The sequence below is a fragment of the Pongo pygmaeus genome, chromosome 3 (assembly GCF_028885625.2).
Source record: "Pongo pygmaeus isolate AG05252 chromosome 3, NHGRI_mPonPyg2-v2.0_pri, whole genome shotgun sequence".
NCBI classification, from domain to species: Eukaryota; Metazoa; Chordata; class Mammalia; order Primates; family Hominidae; genus Pongo; species Pongo pygmaeus.
In genome coordinates, this window is record NC_072376.2 from 124,005,618 (window position 1) to 124,022,564 (window position 16,947).

Here is a 16,947-nt window from a genome sequence, read left to right on the forward strand (position 1 = left end):
GCATTTCTAATAACAACTTGAGTGAATAAATAAGTGATTATAATGTCCACTTATGAGAGAAAATTCAGTTACTTTTAAAATATGACCTCTTATTGACATACTTGAAAAAATGTTAAAATATATATTAAAATATAAAATTATTCAATGCATACAAAACAATGTGATTTCTGTGAAAAAAGGCATATATTAGGAGAAGTAAGTTCTGCCTAGATGCATACATTTTTTGATTTGAGCAATAAACAAATAAAGTGGAATAGAAAATACAATTTATTTAGCTTTTTAACAAATTTAAAGATTCACACCAAAACCATAAAAAATAAACAAGGAAAAATAACTGAATTCTGAGTTGCCATGTCATTAAGGTCAACATTTGGTCATGGGAATATTATTCTTGGAATTAATTTATAAACCTAATGTAAATTTATTTCCAAATCCCTAGTGTTTTTCTAACATTTTACAAATATTTATGAAGTTTATATAGAAAAATAAATAGGTGCATTATAGGCAAAGCATTTTAAAAATAGATGAATGGATGACTTTCTCTGTTGTATCTTATCAATTAATTAAAAAGTGACGCCAAAACATGTAAAGTCACTAACATTGATAAATCGTCATTTCCAAGCACCAATGAAAAGATGGATTTTTAGATAAATGATCCTAGATTAATTGATTAAAAGAATAGTGAGAAAAAGAAACAGTCTTATAACATACCATAAAATAAATTGCAAGTCGATATAGAAGTAAATGTGAGGAAGAAATTTTTTTTAAGTAGGAGAAAAATGGACATGACTTTGTTTTGGATCACAGGGTGAGGAAGGTCTTTCTAGGCATAAAAGTGAAAGGAAAAAAACACTCTATAAGATTGATAGATTAAATACATGAAAATTAAAAACACCTGCAATGATAATATACCCAGTGGCCAACAGCACTGATTTTGAGATAGGCACATCCGGGTTTGAAAAACCACTCTGCCATTTATTAGGTATGACCTTGGGCAAGGTACTTAACCCAAAATGCTCAATTTTCTTATCTGTAAAATAGTCATTGTGATAATAGTAACAACTATTGTTATTATAATAATATAGCAACTACCACATAAGGCTTTTTGTGAATAATAAATAAAATAATGTTTGTTAAGCACTTAGCATAAACAGTGATAATACAAATGGAAAAACTAAATATTTATAATTATATAATATACAAAGATTTAACATCATTAATATAAAAAGATTTCTTACACATTTACATTCAAAAGATGAATCAAGAGGAAAGATGTGAACATGTAATTCACACAATAAACAATAGATGCCAGAACTAGCGCTAGAGATCAAGATTATCTTTAACTCTTAGAATCAAGAGGGATTCTTGGGTTTTGCATTTTTCAAGTTGTCTACAATAAACAATTTACTTTTATATTCAGACAAAAAAACTACAGAATTATGTATTTTATTTATTTAATTTACAGCACAAGAAAAGTGTAAATGAATATGTTGACAAGTATTTTTTAGTTTTGAGGATCTACTTTTTCTTTACTTTGTATATTCCAGGGCTTGATCCTGGGTCTTGCATGCCTTCAGGAAATCAAGATGCCTTCAGAGAATTTCTACAGATTCCTAGAATGTTCTTACATGTCCTGGTTTTTGCTTATTACCTTTTGTCCTGAGACATTGGCTTTCTTGCAATATCTCTTACTACCTTGTAACTGCTCTTCCTTGTCCTGCTTCAACCAACCCTGAGAACATTAAGAGAGAAAGAAATAGAAGGAAGGGTAGAGGGGGGTGTTAAAATAATTAATTGTCTAGTTTTTGATGAAGATATCAGCATACTATTCTCATTAGAGTATTAAAACAGACTCCTGCGTGAAATACACATTGTATAACAATGTACAAGTTTTACGTCCTAAAGCTCTATAGTAAGATGTTTAAACGTCATAAATGTAGTTTACTGATGTGAATCTGAGGAAGATTTTACAGACATATTTTAAGGGCAGACAGAATGAGATTAGGCTATGAAAATTGAGACTACTATTTCAAATAGATTGCTATTCCTTATTTGTCTGTGCCTCTGCCTTTTTTTATTGCTGTCTTCCTATGACCTTTAACTGGGAGACATATATAAAGATTGCACGCTAATGTCTCAACTGATTTCTTTCATTGTTATTGGTAACTTTTATACATAAGGTTCTTATTGTCCCTGTTGAAGGGAGAGGTAAAATCAATTTCCTCTTCAACATATTGATAAACAACTCCAGATATAAGAGGTAGGGAGGAGAAACTAGATTTACCTTTGTGTGACCTACAAAGGAATGCTGGAAAAAATTAATTCCAGAATATTATGTCAACATTCCTTGAAGTTGTGGATATGATTTACATAGTAGGTCTTCTCCATCCACCCAGCTACTTTCATCTTGATACTGTAAATTGCTTTCATTTTCCCCCCTCCGATCTGTGTGCTTGAGGTATTGTTGTGATAAATTATGGAGGTACAGAACTGAAAACGGTGCGTAGATTGTCTAAGAAATTGAGTGCAGTCAGCCTTAAAAGTGGTGGATGATGTGCTAAAGCAGCTACCTCACCCTGACCATGTCCCATATGTCGTCAATGAACAGCTGCTTTTAACTTTGCCTTTTGCCCAGAGCACGAGAGCTGCTGGATTTATTGAATTAATAACCACTCCATTATGTGTGTTTTGTTTTCCTGTGACCGTGAAATCTGGCTATAATGTTAGGAAAGTGTAAGACAGGTCTCCTTAACAAACAAGGCAGTATCTATTTTGGGGGTCATTATTTAATACTTAATCTTTTGGGTAGAAAATAATAGGGAAATCCTTTCAAATCTGGAATAGAATGCTGCTAACAATATTTAGTTAAAAAGGCATTTTGTGGGTTACATAGATAGATAGAAGCTGGCTTTCACTATGATTTGTAGTCTGAAGCACAGCTACTGACTGCAATGTGTTTGTGATTGAATAGGGTTTTTTTTGAAACCTGTATTTTCTTTTTTAAAGTAGAATGTTATATATATATATACATATATATATACATACACACACATATATATACACACACATATATATATATAGTTATATGTATATTCCCTAACAAATATCTAAATGCTTTCTGCAGGAAATGAGGGTAAATCGTAGACTATCTTCCTTTTACACCCTGGATCGTTTCCTGAAGAGTTTTGAATTCAACACGAAAGGCAGGATTGTAGCAGGGGCAGAATGCAGCACATGTGGAAAAGGTTGTACCAACGACCCTTAAATTTTTTGAGCAAGAAGGTGAGAGATAAGTCTTCTATCAAGAAGTTTTAGTCTAGGCCATTTTGACTGACGTGGTTTCTTTTCTTCCTTTCTTTTCTGTCTTTCCCTTTCTTTCTTTTTCTTTCTTTCTTTCTTTCTTCCTTTCTTTCTTTCTTTCTTTCTTTCTTTCTTTCTTTCTTTTTCTTTCTTTCTTTCTTTTTCTTTCTTTCCTTTCTTTCTTTCTTTTTCTTTCTTCTTTCTTTTTCTTTCTTTTCTTTCACTCTTTCTTTTTCTCTCATTTTCTCTTCCTCTCATTCTTTCTCTTTTCTTTCTTGCCAACTCGCTATACATTGCTCATGTTTCTGCCCTAAATTCTAACCCTCCCATCATGATTTCATAGAAAAAATGCAGCAGGTAAATGAATACCCTTTTATCAGTTGTGTTTCAAGCTGTTGGTTATTTCCCTGTTGCTCCCAGCAAGTGGCAGAAATAGTTCTTTTGAAGACTTAGAAAATAATAGTTTTGAAATTTATTCTGATTTGTTTCTTGAAAATAAAAGTAATAAAAACAATCAAGTTTATTGATAAAAAGGGCCTAAAAGATTGACTATTTCCAAGCTTAATTTTATATATGGGGGAAATAAGACTCAGAAAAGATTTTTAATTTGCCCAAGGTTATACAAATGATTTTAACCAATGTCTACTGATTCCTCTATCTACCATGAAACTAAGGAGAAAGGCCTGGATATTTTAATGAAACTCACTCTTCCCTTTGTTATTTGTTCTCAATACAGAATTATCCATAACTGTTAAACAATGAAATAAGATCTTTCTAGCATTCTCTTTTCAAATCATATTTTCAAGCTGGAACTGAAAACTATAGTGTATTAAAAGTGAATGGTTATAACAATACTTTTCAAAATATTATAAGACTCTGAAATGTTTCTGAATCATTCGAGTAAAGTTAAATTTTGTTTAGCAAAGTATATTTTATTATGTTTCAAAAATTGGGTAACACAACATAATTACTTAATAAATGCCTACTGTGAGTCAGGCACTGGCTCAGTGTCACCAATCTTCAAAACAACCTTCCATAACAGGAATCATAGGCCTCATTTTACAAACTAGAAAAATGAGAATTAAAGTTTTAGCAATTTTAAGTCATAAAAATAAGTGATTGTACTGGGATTCAAATTCAGTTCCATCTTAGTTCAAAACCCAAGCTCCTTCTGTTATATCAGGTTATTTACGTATATGTAAATTGTGTAATAAATAAATTAGTATCCATACCCCAAATAAACAATAAAGCAGATAATTTACTGCATTTGCCTTTGAAATATACTCAAAGAACATCTGAGTGAATAGTCTCCCTTCCCTTGCCTGTCCCCACCCTCCACAAACTCAGACAGCACACAGGCACACACATATTATCTCAAGTTATTATGTGCAACACAGTCTTGAATGACTTGAAAATGGCCTTTATTATTGGTTAAAAGTAGGAATGGATATTGCTTTTATTTCATAATTTTATTTATAATTTCTGAAACAATTTGAACCAATGACACTATTTCTGAATTATACTTTAAATTGAAAAATATGTATTCTAAACTATAAAAATTGGATTCAACTAAAATATTTACTGGCTTCCTGAATCAATATATTTATTGGTGATAACTTGCAAAAAATATTAGAAAACAATTTTGGGAATTTGTAGGCTGGATGTTGTGGCTCATGCCTGTAATCCTAGCACTTTGGAAGGCCGGGGCAGGAGGATTGCTTGAGCCCAGGAGTTTGAAACCAACCTGGGCAACATAGAGAGACCCTGTCTCTAAAAAATAAATTAAAAAAATAATCTGGGAATTTGTTTTGTTTATTTGAAGATTGTTGGTTGGATTAGAGTGAAATATTGGGTCATCGTTTCTATTTCTAAGTTTAATATAAAAATGAAATAAATTATTTGCTATGGGAAAGATATATTTTTGGAGGAGTCTAGTTATTTGTAGATCGACTGATTATTTATTTGCCTGGGGCAATGCTGGCTTAACTTGTTCAGGAACTCATAGCTCTTAGTCTCTCTCTCAAGTGGTTCTAGTTTGAGTGATATTATATGCCCACCCGATTGAGAGAGCACTGTAGCACCACATGTTTTAAAGAAGGATTAACTAATCATGTTATAGGATGTTTTAACATCTCCAAGTGAAGGAAAAAGGCATAGTTCATTTTCTATGTATATTAATATTTTCATATATCAATAACCTTGAAATTCCTTATATAATTATTTCCTTAAATTCCAAAGAATAGTGTTAATGTATTGTTTCTACAAACACTTTTACTCTAATTGTGTATAAGTTGCCTGGTGAAAATAGAACAGTAATAACCCTTCTATTGCCATCAATAAAATTAACTCTATCTGGTCTTGTTTTCAACATTTTATCTATGAGAACAAAACTCATTGTTGATTTGAGATGGGACTCATAGGCCCATTTGTCAGAGAGACTTATTTTCTCACCAGCCTCTTACTTAAATAAGACAAATCTTTTTTCCAACACTTCACAGCAAAATCTAGCCCCTCCAAAACAGAACACCCGTCTCTACACCATTACACACATTTTACACTAAAAATATCTCAAAGGACTATGATTCATTTTAAAAATTGAGTTGATTCACTTTAGAAAAATGAAATATATTATTTTTCTACCACATGAATAAGATGAAGCCTCTACTTCTAAATTCATTTTCAGCTAAATCTATCCCCATATAAATGAGAAACGCTGACCTTGGGTGTCCTTTTTGTTGGAGCTGGAACAATAATTTCACATGCATATTGATACCTGACATTGAAGGACAGATTCCAAAGATCCATTTATTGTAGACACAGCACTGGGATCTTTATTAAACATGTGGTGGTGGTGAGGCAATCTTAAATTGATATAACAAATTAAAAGAGACCATATTCCTGTTTTCCAGTTCAGAAACTAGTCCCTAACTACTATTGTGCAGAGGAGGTAATGCATTAGAGAGGAGAACGAAGATCAGTATACTAAAAACTTACAATGTTTATTAGAGAAATGTAAGTAAAAGTTTACTTTCTATTCAAACCCTTTGACCTTTGTCCTTAGCTAAGCTACACATAAAACATCCATATGGCCCATAGAAACCCCATCATACATCCTAGTAAGCTTTAAATATTTATTTATTTAAACTTACAAATAAATAAATTGAATGTGCTTATTTAGACAATTGTGGTTATGTTTAACGACAGGGGTGTTATTTTTATTTAAGTATTGCTTTAAATTAAATGAGACCCTTGTTGAAGCTCTTGAGCTGCTGTGTAAATGTACGTGACAGCGGACCAAGTCCTGCTTTGCAATCCACACAGTGGCATGAAGGAGAGAATGTGAAAGTGTTCCTTCAATTGAGCTACTTTCTAGAGAAGACAACTATTTAAATTTCATCTTTAAGATTTTTCATTGTATTCTAAATAAACAAATTGCCATTACAGTGTAGACACAATTGCAATGTTCCCCATTCTTAAGTCAACAGACTGTGGCTGCATTCTGCGGTGGCTGAGTTTCCTGGGTGGTCTTTAAGAATTGCCCCAGGAGGTAGGCACTGTCATAGTCTAATCCGGATGTTACAAAGGTATGTAAAATGGCATGTCTTGCGAGTTTCGTTTATGTGTTGTCTGGTCCTTCAGGTGGAAACAGACATTCTTTAAAGCTTTTTTGGAACGTCTGTGGAATGAACGGGTTTGAAAACTATTAACATTGATTTTCTTAATAAAAATGTTGAAATGAGACCAGGAGCTTATGTTGAAATATGAAAATATGTACAATGAAATTAACAAACGTTTAGAATTAAAGTTCAAGTTTGGAATATGGATGTTGAATCTGTATGTGGCTTTTAATGTAAATTTTAAAAATTGTTTCTACATCATACAACAATAGTTAATAAAATTAATTTTAATGTTTATTTTTTAAAATGTGGGGGACAAGGAAAGAATATTTTGTGTATATCATGACATCACCAATTATCTTGTGCTATCAATTCAGCAATATGTGAAATGGTGAGCTGATATTAATCTTTCCATGGAGATGGGAAGAAATGCTGTGCAGAGATGCATCTAAGACAGGGAGCTTTGGGCCAAAATAGAACTCCTCCCATATGGAACTCCCCAAAGGGAACTGACAGCACCTAGAAATGTGTATACTGATGTGACAATCCAGCACCTGTCCTGCTAACAGCCCTGAAGGAGCCAGTTTCAGTTAGTCCAGTAAATCAAAGTGGCATCTCTCCTAAGAGGTAACTGAAAAGGAAGCAGTCCAAACCACGCATTCCAATCCTTACTGGGCCACCTGGAATTTAAAGCTAAAGCACTGGCTTTTACTTACAATGCATAAGGAGACTACCTCCCCAGCATGACCTTTTACTCATTTTAGAGAATTAAATAGAGTTTACCAAAGGGTAACCTTCTCTCTTTTTCATGCACCTGCACACATCCCAAATCAAGAGTGCTGAAACTAAATGATCTTTGAAAGCAAAGAAACATCAATGACCTTTTGTGAATAAATCTTCCTGGAAAACAACTGGGAGGAAAGGTCTTGATGATGTTAGAATCAATGTCAAAAGCACTGATAATTTAAGAAAGCATTTAAAGATTCAAAATTTATTTCAAATGGAGTCCCAAACTCCCATAGAAAAAAAAATATTGAAATTAAATGAAAAATATAATGTATTCTTGCCTTATCTATACGGATTGAGTGAAAAACCCATGCAGAGTAATTATTTGAGAGTTACTAAGATGAATATTCTAATAATTTCATTATAATGAGTTACCTTCAGTGAGAAATCCTGAGGAAGTATGCTGCTTAGAATTATTCAAGTAAGAAATCCAGTGTAAATTGTTTTAATCCTTTCTAGTCAAATTAATATGGTGTGGATGTCTTGTGGAAACAAACTCAGTTATCTTTCTTGTTGACACATATAAGAAAATTCTGGCTGGGCACACATGATTTATTCTTTATATCTGGAGCTGCGCTGTAATCATTCATCCTTTTTCAAGTCGAGTTTGGCAACTTTATCTCGCTTGCAGTTTGCATTTTTTGAAAGTGAAAATATATTCTGCAGCTTTTGATGTGTTGATTGGTAGGAAGGTAAAGACAGCTGCACACAGTCCCTGGAGACAGGGCTCAGTGGCTAAATGAAGACCTCTAGTGCTTTCTTGTTAGCCAAGATAGATCTACATCCCGATGAACCACAACTAGTCAATAGCAGAGGCTCTCAGTGCATGTGATCAGAAGCCACAAATCAGTTTTCCCTGGGACTTAGTTATCGGCATATTGTGCCGTAGGCCATGCCCTGGTGCTGCTCATCTGACTGTAATTTTTCCCCCAGTGAAGTTTTTAAAGTCACAGGCTGAGATTGTAACTGTGCTCTCTTGGCAACAAGGCTGTCACTAGCCTGCCAGATATCAATTGCCCATCAAATAAATTGCTACTTTAATGTACTCAGCCACTCAGTATTAAGGAGGTTTAATGCTACCAGGATTTCTCATTATGTTTTCCTCTCCAAAATGTATTTCCAAATGTCTCCTTCCTTAAGACCAACATGTTTATACTATACTGATGCATGTGCATGAGTTGACCAGTTGCATTTTTAAGTCTCCATCACTTTTATCTAAAGTGTTGCAATGGCCTCCTCATTGGTCTCAACATAACTGACTTCTTGCTATCTAATCCACCCTACACCCTTCTTCCAGAAGCATCTTTCTAAAAGACAAATCTAGTAATATTATCTCTTTTTAGAATTTCCCAATATCTTCTCTTATATCTCATCTATCTATCTATCTATCTATCTATCTATCTATCTATCTATCCATCTATCATCTATCTTTCTTCAGTGGGGCCCCTTAAAAATCCCCTTTTGTTAGGGCCTAGGATACCCTAAAAATACCACTTTATTAGGGAGAATTGCTTTATTCAGTCATTAGCTTGTCCCCTGAAAGTAGTCAAGTCCCTCTTCTTTGTAAAATTATAGTTTAAATTTAGGCACCAAAGCTATGTTTGAAATACCCATATTGTTGGCTTGCTGCTGTGTTTAAAAGGATTAGCAGGCTATTTTTGTGAGGGAATCCTCATCCCTGGCTAGTGGGCCACTCCTGGTGTGCTCCGGGCAGACCAATCCCTAAACATAAGTTCTCCCTCTCAGTGAGTAGACCCTGCTGAGAGGGCCTCTTCTCCTCATAAGATTCTGATTATCCACGATGCCCTTTAAGAAGAGGCTGCTGTTATTGCACATCCTAGGCCCTGATGTGGTCAGTTCTCATCCTCTGCTGCTCTGATGAGAAGTGAGGTTCTCAGGGCAGCGGCCTTCTCCTTCTCTATCACTCTGAGCTGTTCCCTGGCACCCTATACTATGGTGTAGAGGTTCAGTGTTTCCCAAACTCTTGAAAGCAGCATTTATGAATGGCACAGGGTGGCCTGGTTTCAAACTGCCCACTTCTCCTGTCCCTCTCCAGGGTACTCCAGCAGTACCAGACCAAAACCACTCACAGTTCTCTGAATGTCTGCCTCTTCAAGCCTGGGTCACTTTACGTAGTATACCCTGTGGTTGCCTTCACATAGATTCCTCCTCTTTGTTATCTGCCTGCTAAATGCATGCTCATTCTCTAAGTCTCAATTTAAATATCCCCCCTTCTCTGACATTGCAGTAGCTGAGGGAAAATTATTCTTTTTTAAATAAGAGAGGCTTGAGCCTATTTGAGAAAGGAGGTGGTAGAATGGAAGACATTGATGGTCTGGGACAACTGATGGATCCCAGTTCAGAAAGACATGATAAAGAGTAAGATCAAAAGCACCGAAGAAAAGCGTGTATGCCTGCTCTTACACAGCCTCTGCGGATTGTACCCATTTGTTTGTGTTTCGCTCTCCTTTTCCAGTGGTGCAGTGGCCCAAGCCACCAGGGTCTCTTGCTGTGAGCACTCTAATAACCTCCCAAGCGGTATCCTTATTTCCACCCTTGCTCCACTGTAGAATAATTTCAACACAGCAGCTAGAGGGAAACTTAAAATGCAGGCCAGATTCTGTTGCTTTTCTGCTCAAAATCTCCCATTCTCCTTCAGATGAACACCAATGGGCCATCTGATGCCCCCACGTGATGTGCCTTGCTCTATTTCCTCCACTGAACATATCACCTTCTAACACAATATTTAAGTTACTTATTTATATTGTTTATTAATCCCTCCCACCCAACTGACATATGAGCTCCACTAATGAAGTTTTATCTGTATCTGCAATAACGGGGATACTTATTAAGTCCCCAATAAATATTTATTGAATGACTGAGAAAATTTTCCCATGGATGCTCATACATAAAAACAGTGTAGAAATTCACAAGATCATAAAATTTATACCATTCATGACTTTGGCAAAAATCTTGGATATATCTATTAAAAAAGTCCTTTTTAATAAAAAATTTTGACTACTTAACTAAACTTAGTAAATTTGAATAATTCTTTAAGCTGATACAACAGCTTCTATTAGAATAAGACCTTCAGATGATTATCCTCATATATCTCAAGTGATTGTTTCTAAGGGATTTTTTTTTCTTTTTCTATGAATGACCCTTACATTTGCTGTTATCCTGAATATACTAGAATGATTTTAAAGTTATGACTTTCTTATAAAACTTCACAAAAAAAGAAAAAAAAATTCACTAAGAGAAAATAAGCAAAATTAGAAAAAAACATAATTTATTTTTGGATAACTAAAATCAATGGAAACAACTTCCTATTTATTTACATATTAATATTTGTGTTTTGATTAGCTACCATGTATACAAACTACCATTATAATTTTTGTTTAGAAAGTTGTCACCACTGGTATTCAAAATTTTCTCTTTATGAACTGTATTTTACAAAAATATGTACTCCTAACTGAAGTCCTCATTTTTATTTTAAACTATAGAAAGCTTGTTTCTTCATTGAGCCCATAACCAGTGTTAGATTTTTATCGCTATTAACACATATGAGCCAAGAGAACATTTTCATGCCAAAGACAGTTATGCTGTCTGTGCCCTGAAGAGCACAGTAGTGGCTGTTTGGACTTTGAACAACATATTAGTGAAGTCAAGTCACACATTTCTCGATGCCATTACGCAAACACAGGAAGAATGAAAGCCAGAGCTTGTAAAAGTAATTCTTGGAAGGCTTCAGGAGTGCATAAAATGTGTTCTATAATTTTCAGCCTCCTGCAGTGCAAGTGATTAGCTGAAGAAACACTTTGAACCTGTTAGTTGTACATCTTTTAAACCATTTTAAATTATGGAAAAGATAGTCCTCAAGAAATTAATTAAAATTTTGGACAATAATGCAATCAGGGATATCTATGTTTGCAGTCTTTTCTCTCTGCTTGCATACATCTTTCTCTGTCAAGTACATCAAACAGCTAATTAGCCTCATTTTAAGAGCTTCTCTGCTCACATCACTTAAAAGGATCTCCAGGCCGCCTTCTTAGAGAGTTCACACTTTCTGTGCATTGGCTTTCTGAATGTTTCTTAGTCTTTGAAGGAATCTATTCCCTATATATTGGAAGAACTTTAAAAGTAGATGGACTTTCTTTCCCACAAATCAATTTTGTTTTCTCACTTATGATCAACATTTTACAAATAATCTTGCAAAGGTTGATACATCTATTTTACCTGATATTTGCTTATTTTAGTTAAATACTCTTGGGTTTGCTGAAGACATCTGAAAAACATTAGAATGACTGCTTTTTATTAAGACATGTGGTGCCAGGAGAAAAAAAATTATGAGAGACTAAAGTGTTGCTTTCATTTAGCATAAAGTGTTACTACCCGACAAAAGTTTGATGTTTCAAATACCCACTTTAGAAGTAACTACAGGTCACATGATCTACAGATATCACATGTTAGCACATGTTAAAAGTTATAACCATAACTAGAGACAGAATTTCTGACTCACAGCTTCCATTAATCTGAACTATCACATGTCATCTCAAGTTGACTATAAAAATAACTCAAGACACCAGAGTGCTTCAATTAACAGCTGAAATATTGTAATATTTTAACACAGGTGATATAAAGAATCAGAGCCACAAATAGATACATAACTGTGAGTTATAGCTACTTCCCTGCAAGTTTATTGTTCAGGGCAGATGTAGAGAATGCTTTCTCCCCTTATAATCCTATAGGACAGGGTGTGGGGGGGATGGGACAGTGGGGGTATTATACTTACTTGGTTTCTTGATAATCTCAAGATATGTATGAATATGACCTGTGGCAAGACCAGTGGTAGGTAGGTAAAAAAACACCCAAGTGTGTTTGACATAGGGTAGGAAGTCTATGGTATCTTGAGGAGAACAAGGTGCTCAGAAAAGCCAAGGAGATGTTTGTGAAATAACAACGATAATAACATTAATACATCCATTGTGGACTTGGTATGCTTTAGACATAATTTTAAATGTTTTTAATATTTTTACTCATTAAATATTCAAAACAACTTTTAAGGTATTATCACCAACTTACCAATATAGACACTGAGGGTGGAGAGAGTTTAAGTAACTTCCTCAAGATCACACACTCACCACATGGTGGATTTAGGATTTCACCCATGCAGTCAGGCTCCAGAACTCTGCAGTCTTAAAATCTTGAAGGAAGAACAAAAGGAAGCAATAATGGAGATAAAATTGTGGAGATGGGGATGGGATAGGAAGTGAGGGAAGAAGTAAGAGAAGAAAAGAGGACTAAGTAGAGGCTAGACAAAAGTTATTTGTTTAGGTAACATCTAATAGCACAATTTTAATGGAAGGTCAAGATGTTTAAGGAGTAAAGGAAGGTATGGGGGGAAAAATATTTCCTTGAGTAGTGTGATATTTGACCTATGCTTTTGAAGTGAGTCATGTGGATTTAAGTTTTTTTTTTTTTTGCCTTAAGATTTCTTTAAAACTGAACCCATAGTTTGTATTAATACTTACTCAAGTATATTTTTATACCAAGCAAAAAAATTATTTCAACAAAAATAAATATTATGGTTTTAAAGGAGAGGGAATGAAAGCCAGGTTGATACATGAACTATCCAAATAAATTTCAAGAAAAACAAAAACACATGAACACATGTTTTTGCTTATATTTTACTGGAGGCATGTTCATTAAGTCTCTGTACATCAAAATTAGGCATTATGGCTGGCCTCATGCAGGTATTCCTGAGAAGACCAATAAGTAATAAGCAGTCTTCAATCTTCAGCAATAACACAAAACCAAAAATGTCTCCCAGTTCACCATTAAAATATGAGTGCAATAAGTTGAAGGCAAGTTTTTAAATTATTTTATAATTAGAATGTTGTAACAAAGATTGCATCATATCATGCTTGGGAAGCTTATTTTTTCAAAGGTAGGAAACACCTTTACAAACTAAACACTTTTTTTTAACCTCACCTTTTCAGTGTTTAATAATATCTTTTCACCAGATTAAGTGCATTGATCTTGTTGGTGAGGATCTTTTTAGATCTGATGCTGCTGTACAGATATTTCTCTGTCTTCATGTCATTGACAAATTTGAACATATTTGTTTACATTACTAATATTGTCTAAATACTGATAACAATGTTGAATGGCACTGTGCCACAGGGCACTGTCACAAATCATATTTAACTCCTGGACATGGGAATATCTATTTATTTGCCAGCATATTTTTTGTAAATATATCCCGCCAGGTATTCTTTTCTTGAGCCAGCTACATTTTTCCCTCCTTTGCAAAACAACATCATAAGATTTTGAGTCCTAGTTGCCTCTAACAGGAGGAATTGTATATGGCTCCGTTTTAGCTTCTGAAAAAGAAAAGTAGGAAGTCAACCAGGTTACTTATTCATCCTCATTCTTCATTTTAGTAACTGGGTTTCTTTCTCATTCCTGTAGCCAGACCTCATCTTAAATCCATTTGTTTCACTTGGCTTGCTATCTTGTCCTTCCATGTTTTTATTGGCTGTCTTGAACCTCGCTGATTATATAGTTCTTTTGGGATAGTTCCCTGTCCTTGCAGCTCCTCTCTGGAGCTGGGATACTCTCTAACCAGAAACAGTGGGTGCATATATTCCCATAGCTCTCTAATATTAACCTACTGTTTGCCTTCTTTAGCCCTGTTCCTGGACAGTTTATATAGTATCATCATTGTGGTTTTACTCATATAATTTTCTAGCAACAACCTCACCCTCCAAAGATTAGGGATAGTTTATGTCCTACATTTCTTATGATACAGTGGCTGCTTAGATAATGTTTATTGAATGGATCAAATAAAATGTAGTTTCTTCAAGTTTTCTATTTCTAGTCTTTCTTTGCCACCATGCTACTGTAGCACCTGTTACCATGTCAGGACCCTCCTGGTCCCTGCCAGCTGTCACTTAACATCATATCTTCAGTTTCTGACTTTCACTCCTTACAAGTTGCTGAGTTTTTCTCAAACACATGATTCCCAACAGTGAGTGCACTTACTTTCCAGCTTCTTAGTTCCAGCCCTTCTTGACTTGGTTCCTTCATTGTATTGCCTACTGAACCCAAAAATCCTATTTTGACATAATAATATTACTATTAGTTAACATTTTTTTACTACAAACTCTGAACCAGGCACTATTCCAAATAAAAACTGCTCACCTAACTATGAAAAAACTAGGGTCATATAAATTGTAATAAGCCTGATGAAAGTAATTTTGCTATAAAATATTACTAGATCTGAATAATCGTAAAGCCACATTATTTCACCAGGTAACACCGTATGTAGTGGGACATTTAGGAACTGTCATGTTTATCATAGAGCTTATTACAGCTCTTAAATTTCCTGTACAAAGACTCTGACACAAAGGATTAGCTTTAAATGATGCAAAAGAAGACAAAAATGAATACGGTAGATGGCTCGTGTTTTTACAGGCTTCTTTTGACTTCATGTCTAAGTTTAAACTTGTAAAAGAGTTCTCACATTATATCTGCACATTATAAGAAAACTTTCTGAATGTATCCAGAAAATATTTCTGAAGACAATGATATCATTATCATTGCTTCATAATTACATTTTTTAAGTTTCTAATTGGAATTTGACACTACTTATAATCAATATGAAAGTATAATGCTTTAATATAAAATTGTAAAATGTCAGGTATAGTATTAATAGTATACTCAGTGAAGGACACTGCAAAAACGTCATGACTGCTGAGTTCAATAGGTAGGATCATCATAAAATAAGCAAGACTATAATTAGTGTCAAAACAAAATTCTAAGTCAGATGGATATATTAATTTTATTGTTTCAAGGTAAAGTGCAGTAAGGAAGAATGATTAAAGGAGAGATATTTTATAATTCCAAAGACACATTCATTATATACTGCAAATATTATAGCAGAATAGGTTGACTTCATCTTGTATTTGCTTCAAATCTGTTATCTTTAAGTTAATAGATATCTATCGTGATAGAAATTTGAAACCCTAGTATAAGATATTAAGCTGTTTACTTGGTTTGCAACTGGAACCCTTTAATCTAATTTGGAATGGTAGTTATTATTTTATTTCCACAATAACAGAAATAATTCTGAAAGATACACATACCCAGAATAATAATAATAATAATAACAATTTGATAGGATGTCAGTCTTTCTTCAGTACTGCTAAATCCTTCAAATAAAAACTAACTTAATCATTTCACTTCTAGTCTGGCAGAAACACATTTATATTCAAATTATTATGATTTATAGACTGCTCTGGTAATTTATATAGGACGGTCTTGGTGACAAGAATAAGAAATTCTCATCTGCCAGTTCCATTTATGCCACATCAGAAACATGAAAGAACTGACTACATACAAGTGTAACTAATAAATTTATTAGTCAAATACTTAAAGCATATACCCCTATAATTAGAGATCAGTAATTATCAAGGGCTTGAAATGCCATATACCCATAGTTCTTAGAATAAAAGATACATGCAAATCCAGTTGTTTAATCAATATATCATCTTCTGTGTTCATTTCTGGAGAAAATTATTTTGTAAAAAATAATACGCTGCACTTGGTAGAGTACTGTGAGTTCTATTTGAAAAATATTAGTTTCTTCCTTAGTATTTCTTCCACTTTGAAGTATTTTCTTTAACAGTATGTCCTAGTGATTTTTCCATCTCATAGCTTATAGAGTGGCTGATTTTTCTTTTTAAAATAGAAGAATTCCATTATAGAGAGGGACAATTGTTATTTAACTTCTATATTGATGCCACTTAGGTTGTTTCCACTCTTTAGCCATGAGATAAAATTCTTTGAAGAATGACTTATACATCCTTTTTTCATCTGTGCAAGTATACTTGTCAATACATTTCCAGAACTGAGATAATTGAATCAAAAATTAAATTCAATTATTATTTTGATAAATATTTCCCAGTTGTATCTCTGTAGACATTTTTTCTCCAGGTAATACTTCCACCAGAAATGTATGAGCAATGCTTAAGAGTCTCATCAGGAATGTTTCTCCAACTTTTGGAATTTTGCCAACTTGATAGGTAGAAGTGGTATCTTAGTGTAGTAGCTTTAATCTAAGTATCTTCTGTTATCAGTGAGGTTGAATCCCTTTCATATGTTTGATAGCTATTTGTACTTCTTTTTAAATGTAAATTTCCTTTACTCTTACCACACTTTATGTTACATTTTCAATTATACC

At 33.9% G+C, this 16,947-nt stretch overlaps 1 long non-coding RNA gene across 1 annotated transcript in view; it reads right to left on the reverse strand.

The window, feature by feature from the left end:
• Nucleotides 1–1,631: 1,631 nt before the first annotated feature.
• LOC134739380 (uncharacterized) overlaps nucleotides 1,632–16,947 on the reverse strand; it is a 67,185-nt gene continuing 51,869 nt past the window's right edge. The window contains exons 2-3 of the long non-coding RNA XR_010125976.1: nucleotides 12,786–12,906; nucleotides 1,632–1,732 (exon numbers count right to left, since the gene is read on the reverse strand). This is a non-coding gene — a long non-coding RNA (uncharacterized LOC134739380). The remainder of the gene's footprint in view (nucleotides 1,733–12,785; nucleotides 12,907–16,947) is intronic.